The sequence below is a fragment of the Dipodomys merriami genome, unplaced genomic scaffold, assembly GCF_024711535.1.
Source record: "Dipodomys merriami isolate MVZ:Mamm:240054 unplaced genomic scaffold, mDipMer1.0.p SCAF_25, whole genome shotgun sequence".
Lineage (NCBI taxonomy): Eukaryota > Metazoa > Chordata > Mammalia > Rodentia > Heteromyidae > Dipodomys > Dipodomys merriami.
Genome location: NW_027203937.1, coordinates 4,689,289 through 4,699,333, shown reverse-complemented (window position 1 = coordinate 4,699,333; position 10,045 = coordinate 4,689,289).

The window sequence follows — 10,045 nt, the reverse complement described above, 5'->3', positions numbered from 1 at the left end:
AGGAACCGAACCCAGGGCCTCATGCATGCAAGGCAAGAGCTCTACCACTGAGCCACCTTCTCAGCCCCCCTTCATAGTTTTCAGATAAGAAAATGAGCAACTCTTTTTCTGAGGGCTTCTTGGGTCACATTCTTTGCAAATTAAGATCTTGTGCGTATTAATGAATTCTTACAAAACCCAATGTGGCAGGATGTTAGTTTAGTCCCATCTTGCACTGTGATGAAGAATCTAGGATACAAGAAGATACAGCTAGTTCATGGTCAGAGAGCTATTAAAGGACCTCTCCTTCATGCCTGGCTCATCTCTGTCCACACCTCTTCTTTCTTTGCCTGGCACCTTTGCTCTTACAGATGGCTAAGAGCTGTGCTCAAATCATTATGTTCTGTCAAGTACCTGCTCCAGCAAAGATGATTTGAGACAGCTTGTTGTTGATCACCCAATCCCTGCTAGGATGTGTTTGTGGACAGTGGGTTTTAATATCTAGGCATCCCTTTAATCACAGGCTCTTGTCGGATGGATGGGACAGCTTCTTCTTAGTAGTTCTTAAAGCTCTAGTTGACCAATGATCCCCAGCCCTGTACACAGGTGGAAGAGTTTATCATCATACTTGATGCCAATACTTGATGAGAATTTCCTTTGTGTGGTTAGTTAGAAGTACCTTAGATGACTCTTTTGCATTATGTTCCCTGGCCTCCCAGAATCCTCTCTTGCTTCAGTCTGGTGCCTATACCACAAAATAGAAAGAACCAGCATTTTAAAAAGTATAGTTGATGATGTTACTCCTTCTTTGGAAGTTCTCCTTCCCCCCCCCCCCTCTGTCTTAGTATATGGTTCCAAATCCTTACATGACATTGTTGGTCTGTCCTCACTGTGCATCAACCACATGGATTTGCTCTGGTCACTGCAGGGCCTATGGTGGATGGAATTCCTTTAACATGAGCAATTCCTCTTTATCTTTTAAATGTCCCTTCCTCACAAAACATCTTTAGCTCCTGTGGAGTTCAGTGGGCATCATTGCAAGGAATAAATGGGCACATGTACGAAACAGTTTATTTTAAAAAAAAAAGTACAATGACAAAAAGTGAAAAAATCCAACATATTTAGTGGTCAGGGAAATGCAAATAAAAGCTTGATTGAGATTACATTTCACTCCAGTTAGAAGGGCTATTATGAATAAAACAAACAACAAACACTGGTGATGTTACAGGAAAAAAGAATATTTGTACACAATTGTGGGATTATAAATTAGTCCATGCACTATGGAGTTTCCCCCAAAAAAGACTAAGAAAGAATACCACATGGTCCAGCTATACCAATTCTGGGTTTTTCATCTAAAGTAATCAAAGCCAATATATAATAGAGAAGCCAGCACACCTGTGTTTATTGCAGCACTATTTATAATAGCTAATCAGCATAAAAACAGATAAAGAAGATGCAACAGGTGTGCCCAAATGGAGTATAATTTAGCCATAAAGAACAAAATCATGCTGTGTTCAGGAAAATAGATGGAACTAGGGATCATCATGTTAAACAAAATAAGCCAGGCTCGGAAAGACAAGAATGTTTTCTCAAATATATGTCCTACATAAATTTTCATAAAAATAAAAATATATAGTAGAAGGGGAACTATTATAGAAGAGAAAGTAGATTAAGAGAAGAAATGAGGGAGTATAAGAAGAGGTAAAAGAGGGTAAATATGTTATAACATGTCATATACATGTGTGAAAGTCTCACAATGAAGAACACAGTTTTGTACAATTAATAAGTGCTAATAAAAACTTTTGAAAATTAAAAAATTTCAAATAGATTTTATGAGTCATTTTGAACTAAGTGTGGGCAAAGCAAAATATTCCATTTCTTTCAAAATACAGTAAAGTTTCAAAACACTATATAAAACAGTTTCAAAGCACTACATAATTACAATGAATACATTCTATGGTATGCGTACCTCTGTAGAATTTCTTAAGAAATAATAATCTGAACAATTCATGCCTTAGAAATTATTATTTCCTGCAGACATCTAACTTCTCCATGTTTAATTTTCCAGTTCATTTTGAAAGCTTTTCCTCATCTAAGTAAAGTTGTCCTTGTACTCAATATCAAAGTAAAATGATAGCATTTTACTTGTAATTGAACAATAGCTTAATGAAGTCGGTTACATACTGCTGTGTCTCACTGCCTGCAGATTTGAATTGTGTGTTGCATACTTATTTCTGGTCTAAGTCAAAGTCCTATTTGGAAAACTCTTTTGTCCTTTGGAATAGGTATAATAGAAATGCTTCCTGATGGACAATCCCTGTGATTCTTCCTAGTGTCCAGGAGAGGCAAATAACAAGAGAGCAACTGGGGAATTTCATGCAAGCAATCAGCCTCTCAGAATGGACTTGTGGTTAATGCTGGTCCATGGCAATCTTCTCCTGCTACAGCATCGGGCGGCAGAGGACTGAGGCTGACAACCGGAGGCCTCAGATCACTTTCTCCTAGGAGAAAGAATTGAATTGGGTGCAGAATGCTCTACTGGGGAGGGAAAGTATATCTATGTCAAGGTTCATGAATATTCCACATTTTTTCTTGCTAATTTCTCTGTGAATTACAATACCAGTCATTCTTGAGAAAAAGCTAGACATGGGGAAGTAGATACTTCTGTCCTTAAGGCCTACTTAGTGTGAATAGAGGAGGTATAATTTTAGGTCTAGAGATGCTACAATAATATCTTGCCCACCTTCTACTACATATTGTTTCTTTTCTGCTGAGCTCTATTAGGCCATCTCTCACTAAGGAAACAGAAGGAAGCATCTATAGGAAAAGGCCCTGTGCCTGCAGTAGGGCTCTCTTTACATTATTCTGACCATCAGTCATTCATGGAAGAAGCAGTGTTCTCAGACAGGAAAGGATACCTTGGAAGGCTTTAGGCAAGGAGAGATAGAAAACTATCATCTCTCTCTGTCCTTTCTTTATTCTTGAACTCAGGTCCTCTCACTTAGCAATTTTGATCAAGGATGGAGCTCTACCACTTGAGTCACATCTCTACTTTCAAGCTTTTATGTTGGTTAATTGGAGATGAGAGTCTCACAAGAGAGTGTTCTGTTCAGACTGGCTTCAAATTTTAAACCTTAGCTCTCAGCTTCCTGACTAGCTAGGATTATGAACCTCTAGCACCCGACAGTTTTCTTAATTTAATATTCTCGTTAGTATTCTCAACCATAAAGTGGGAGGAAATATTATATCTGTTTTTTTTATAGAAAGGTAAACTGAGACTCAAAAATAAAGCATTTTGTAACTAGCCAGGGATAGTTCTGGACTTCAAAACAAGGCCTGCTGTAGCTTACACTTAAATCAGTGGGGCTTTTATGCATCTCCAGTGGGAAAACACGAACAGTTGGTGACATACAGGTTCCTGCACCCCTCCAGAGTGAAGTCACCACACCATAGAATCATGGTAGAAGCTCCAATGGGGTGGAGGATCCAAGCTCTGGAAATTAAAGCTTGTTTTACAGCTGGGTAAAACCATAACAGTAGTTTATTACATATTGCTCTTTTCTTTTCCTTCAAAAGTCTTTACTAAAACCTTGAGGAAAAGCCTTTCCTTATCTGGAATTCACCACCACCACACCAGTCTATTGTGGCAGATATGATGAATGACATGTCCCCAAGGCAGAGAAACCATGGGGACAAGACTGACTTCCTCTCTTGAAAGCTTTCTTTCATTGTCCATGTTTGACAATTTAAAGAACTTGGCAATTTTTCCCTGAAGAAACTTGGGATATGTTCAAGAAAACAACTAGGCCTTTCCTCTGTGTTTGCCCTGTGGCTACCTCTTTATCTCCATCCCCAGTGCTTTACTACCCTTAATTTTCTTATTTATTTATTTTTGCCTATTTCCTTGTGTTGGGTCTGGGCACTCAATGTCCCTTAGCATATTTGTTCACTGTTGGCACTCTACCACTTGAATCATACCTCTATTTCTAACTTTTTGGTGGCTAGTTGGAGAGAAAATTCTCATAGGCTTTTGTTTTCAGGCTAGCTTTGAACCGTGATCTCAACCTCCTGCATAGCTAGGATTACAGGAATGAGCCACCTGAGCCTGGTTCTACCATTGGTTTTCCATTCCCATCAGCCTTTCTTTATGTATGTGATTGGGCCTGCATGGGTATCAGGCACAATTACATGCAAATTCTGCATTTAACAGGCCTTCAACTGTTGATTATGCTCAGTGTTTCAGAGACATTTCTCTAAACTATATTTTCTAAAATGTCTTTAGCAGAACCAGAGGTAATAAGATGCTAATGTAACATACCATGCAATAAAAGGCACACAAAAGAGGAATCCATGGCAAGCAGTAGTCAGAAAACTAAAGATGGAGCAGAGGCTTCCTTCTGTATGGCCCTTTAGCTAAAAATGATATTTACATCTTTAAGAAGTTGTGCAAAAAATTAAGAAGAAGATGGAACAGAGCCTGTCTGTAGCTAGCAAAGCTTAAAATAATTACCATCTCTTTTGTTATGGAAAATCTTGATATCTTCTGCTCTATGGCCAACTGAAGTGTTGGAAAAAGCCCACATCTTTCTGGGGAGCTGATCCATGATCTAAATTCTAGGGGTGTTCAGTTGTGAAACTCTGTTAAGCAGTACCATTATGCATTTCAACTAGAAGTCTGAAAAAATATTTAAAGTTTCTTTACTATATAAGGACTGGTATGCTAGGCATTGGTGGTTTACCCTTATAATCCTAGCTACTCAGCAAGCTGAGATCTGAGGAGCTCTTGTTCAAAGCCAGCCTGGGCAAGATAGTCAGATAAACTTCTATTTCCAAGTTACCACTAAAGCCTGAAGTAGAGGTGTGGCTCAAGTGGTAGAGGACTCGTCTTGATAAAAACAAAAACAGAAACAAACAAACAAAAAAACAAGAACATAGGACCCTGAGCTCAAACCCCAGTAGATACACACAGAGACACACAGACACATGGACACACAGACACACAGGCACAGACACACAGACACACAGGCACAGACACACAGACACACAAGAATAGCACATTGTCAATGTATTCTTGCATTCTTTAAGAGGGTCTGCAGCATTTTATTTATTTATTTTTGTGAAAATACTGTACAGAAGGGTTACAATTACATGGGCAAGATAATGAGTACATTTCTTATCAAGTATTGTAGCCTCCTCCTTTGTTTCCCCTTCCCATCCCTTCCCATCCTCCCCCCTGCCCCCCCACCTAGTCCTCTCTGCTTCCCCCCCACCAAAGTTGTAAAGTTCGTTTTCGACATAACGACTTGTACATTTCATTGTTGCAATGGGTCCACCTGTATCCCTATTTAAACGATTTGTTTTTCCCTTTCCCCTCCACAAATTATACCGACATCAAATACAGTGAAAGCGGGGGTTATACAGTGTGGGAGGGACATACAAAGCAACAAAGAAATAATCTTATAATAATCTTATAGAAACAATTGCATGAAAGAAAAAAATCATTTGAATACATATCTTAGGGTTCATTTCCCTAACATCACCTTATCTGACCTTTTCTGCTTGACTCAGACATATACTAGATGTTGCAAATAAGGGAAACCATGGGACCTATGTTTCTTTGGGCCTGGCTTACTTCACTTAATATAATTTTTTCCAAGCCTTTCCATTTTCTAACAAATGGAGCAATGTCGTTCTTTCTGATGGAGGCATAGAATTCCATTGTGTATATATACCACATTTTCTTGATCCATTCATCTACTGAGGGGCATCTGGGTTGGTTCCATATTTTAGCTATAGTAAATAGTGCGGTCTGCAGCATTTAAAAAATCTTGCTTGCACATAGATTCCCACTTCCTTTTATTTATTTAGATTTCACAGAACATATTTGGAACTAGGTTTCTGTGGAATGTGCTCTCATACAATTTTTCTAAACAAATTAAAACCAGTCCAGATTTAGCAATCCAATAACATTGGAGTTTTTGTTCTAATAGTTTCCTTTATCTAGCTTAGAATCCACTCAACAAGCCTTTTTGCTCATGTTTTCTCTTTTCCATGATCAATTTGGTGTTTCCTACATCAACCAAGTCTTTCCTGTAGAACTTTTAGAACATTAAGTCTTTGTCCACTTTCTGAAACTCAAGAAATGAAAGGTTGCAGAAAAGCAATATTTTATGGCTACCATCTTGGTATGTGTGTGGCTTGGGTGCTGTCTCTTTGCTCAGGGCTGGTGCTCTACCACTTGAGCCACAACTCCGATGCCAGGTTCTTGGTGGTTCATTGGAGATGAAAGTCTCACATACTTTCCTGCCAAGGCTGGCTTTGTTCTGTGATCCTCAGATCTAAGCCTCTTGTGTAGCTAGGATAATGGGCCCTGGCAAGTTGCCATTTTTTTTCTTTTTGGGTCCAGTCGTGGGGCCTGAACTCTGGGCCTGGGCACTGTCCCTCAGCTCTTCAACTCAAGGCTAGTGCTCTACCACTTGAGCCACAGTGCCACTTCCGGCTTTTTTCTTTTTGCTTATGGGGTGCTGAGGAATCGAACGCAGGGCCTCATGCATGCAAGGCAAGCGCTCTACCACTGAGCCACCTTCCCAGCCCCGCAAGTTGCCATTTTTGACATGGAAATATATCAAAGTCTAACTGGGGGCAAAATTCTTTGAAATATACTAATTCACTGACCAGCTGAAAAAGAAGAGATTGAACATAGTTTAACTTACTTTCATAACATGGTGCAGAAGGAAGATCACTTGATGGAATGATGAGAAAAATTATTTCTGGCTCAGTTCTACTACTAATGAGGTGGGAAGCTCAAGCTATTCACTTTTCCACCCTGTCCTCCAGTAAAATCAGATTGCTGACCTATGTATTCTTCAGGATTCCTCATGACTCTAACACTATTGGTGTTCAGAGCTATCAGAATCCTGGGAAAGGAAGAGACACAAGGCAAGTCCACAATTCGATTTGCATCTGATCTTTTTTTTTTCTGGAAAAACACTGGTTATTCCTAAATCTTTAAAAACATTACAATGGATGTTTAACTCTATGTGCTAGACAAAACTCCTATTTTCACACAGCCACAGATTAAGAATCAAAGATTTTCTTAATCCTATTAAGAGCATTTTCTTCTTCCTGGCTGAGTCCAGCAGGCCTTTGATCTCAGACTTGGACAGATTATTGGCATCTGCAACCTTTCCAAAGCTCCAGCCGTGGACATGCAGCCCCAGAGGTCTCACAAATCTGATTTGATCTTTTTTATTTTACTTTTTAGATAAAACAACTGTGGGAGTCCAAAGAATTATTTTTTATTTCACAAGAATGTCATGAACTTCAATGTTGTGAATTTCCATTTATTCATTGATGCCTTGGCATTGGAGCTCTATATAGACTCACTGTCATTGCTGCAGTTACATCTACCCACCTTTCCAGTGAGTTCCCAGAGACATTGCTTCAGAAAGTTCTGCTTGCTCCTCAGGCTTCAGCCCATCCCTCCTCAGCCCAGAAATGGCCCAGACTTTTTTTCTTTCTCATCTCAAATCTCCCAAAGACCCAGTGGATTATCGTTTCCTCATTCCTTCATCCACATTGCTGGAATGCTCAGTCTGCAAGTCATCCATCTCCCTCAATGTGCTTCTACTCAGAGGGGGAGTCAGGAGGAATGAAGGTGGTCTTTGCAAGTCTATGAGTGCCAGAGGAGGATTTGCTTTGCGTGCTTAGAAGTATCAGGAATGTTTCCTTGTTATAGAGATCTGTGGGTTGTAGCTGAAGGGCAAGCCCATGTTTGTTAAGGATAACTTGGAAATCAACACTCCTGGGAGGGCGAGTGAGTGAGAGAGTGAGCGAGCAATGTATGGAAAGCTATGGAGACATGATCAGGGGTAGTGGGCAGAGCAAGATGAGGGATGTGTATTAAAGCCTCTGAGTTGCTAACATAGTTGATTGATTCACTGTAATGTGGAAAAAAATATCTTCCTTCTTCTGGGCTCATAGCCCCATTCTCTTTGGCCTCTTGCATTAGAACTGTCCTTTTGAGTTCTCCTTTGTCTTTCAGCTGAGATATATGTTCAAACCTTATTTTTCAACACACACACACACACACATACACACACACACACACACACACACACACACACACACACACACCACTTTAAGATCACTCTCTTGTACTTCATGGGCCTTTTACCTTGATAAAGCAATTTTGTCTCATATCCATTGCTTCTTCATTCTTTTGTTCTCTCCATCTTACTGCAATCAGGCTTGAGAAAAAAATGAGAGAGTGTGTGTATTGAGGTGTAGTTATACCATCTGCTAATAATGTTTGGGTTATTCCAATTAATTAATGAAACCTAATCCTCAGTGTGAGGGTATTTGCAGGTGAGGGCCTTAGGAGGTGACTTGAGTTTAAGGTCAGGGCTCCCATAATTGGAATCTGTGTGCTTATAAAAGAGAATCGGGAGACATACTTATGCTTTCCAACATGTGTGGTGACCATGAGTATCTCTGAATCAAGAAATGTGTCATCATTAGATAGCAAATCTGCCAGCATTTTCCTTTTGGATTTCATAGCCTACAATGGTCACAAATACATTTCTGTTGTTATTAACTACCTAGTCTGTGGGTTTCTCTGACAGCAACTGAAAGGACTGACTTCATCTATATTTTAAACTTTTAACATTGAAAACCTGTGAGTCAACATTTTTTGCCCTGCCCCACTGTGAATTTTAAAAGAGTGCCATTTTCTCTTCTTCCTTGTGTATTTTGCAGCCCTAGTAGGTTCAAATTCTCCCTAAATATATTTTAATTTACTTAAAACGAGTCTATCTTCTTTTTCCTGCACAATTAATATGGGCCAGTGGTGCTTTAATTCCAAGGCACTGTGGGAAGTCAACAAAGCCTGTGGGGAGGCCTATTTGATGCAAAAGCTCAAGCAGAAATCTATTTCCTACACTATATTTGCTGTGAGTTTGTCCAAAGAAGTAATGTGGAGCATGAGAAAGAAGAAGAAGAAAGGAATACCATGGGGGACACATGTGCTGTGTTTGCTACATCTATGCTAAGGTTCCTCCTGCTTACAAATATTTCATAGCTACTAGTATGTCTGGGTATTGTGGATACTGAGATACAAGCAACAGTTCCTGTGTTTGTGGCCTTACAGCCAGAGATAGAGCAGAAAATCAGAGATTGCAAGTTAGCAGTTCTCTTGAGCCTATATAGGAAGTGTAGAGGTCACCCAAGGGCAAAGAGCATGTGAGGTAGTCTTGGATGGGTAAAGTATCTTGAACAATAGATAGCAGCCAGGCAGTTGAAGGAGAGAAAGTGCTGTCTAAATACACACAAGTGATGGAAGAAAGTAACACATGCAGGAATCTCCAGCAGTTCTTAATGCTTGATGCTCAGATTGGAGAGATGGTCAGGAGTTGTGTAGGGAAGAATTTTGAGATTTCTGCATATAAGATTGGATTTTTGAGCTTTTCTATCAAGAATCACTAAGGAGTGTTTATGGTGTAGTGATAAGGTTAAAGTGTGTGTTTGTCTCACAATGACCCATCGTTCCTCTACCTTATTGTATCTTCACACTGTTGTTCCTGGCTTAAATATCCTTTTATCAAGAGACAAGATGGTCTAATCTTCTTCTTTTCCTAGCCTTACCTAAACTTGCCATTGATTTTCTTAGTTAATGATTGGTTCTGGCATTTGTCCTTCTGTAGATTAGAAATTTATCTTTTCACCCCATGCAGTTCATTCTAATTCCTTCCTAACACTCATATTTTTCTCTCTATCTACTTAATTACTATTTCTTTCCTGGGTTAATGCAACACCCACTAAACTTTTGGCCTTCGATACCTCTGCCACACTGAGCTGCACGAAACAGGATCTGATCATTTTATATCCCCAGTAAAGTCACCACTCTTAAGAAAATAGATTGCTGCTGAGTGGGCAGAGATCATTGGTCTAGGATATGGAGAGATTCAGACCCCAGGACTTTGGAAGTGTACTGAGAACCATGAGTAAGCAGCTGTGACAACCTGAGTCTGAACATAGAAAGAGACAGACAGAGATGGGGGTGAAGATA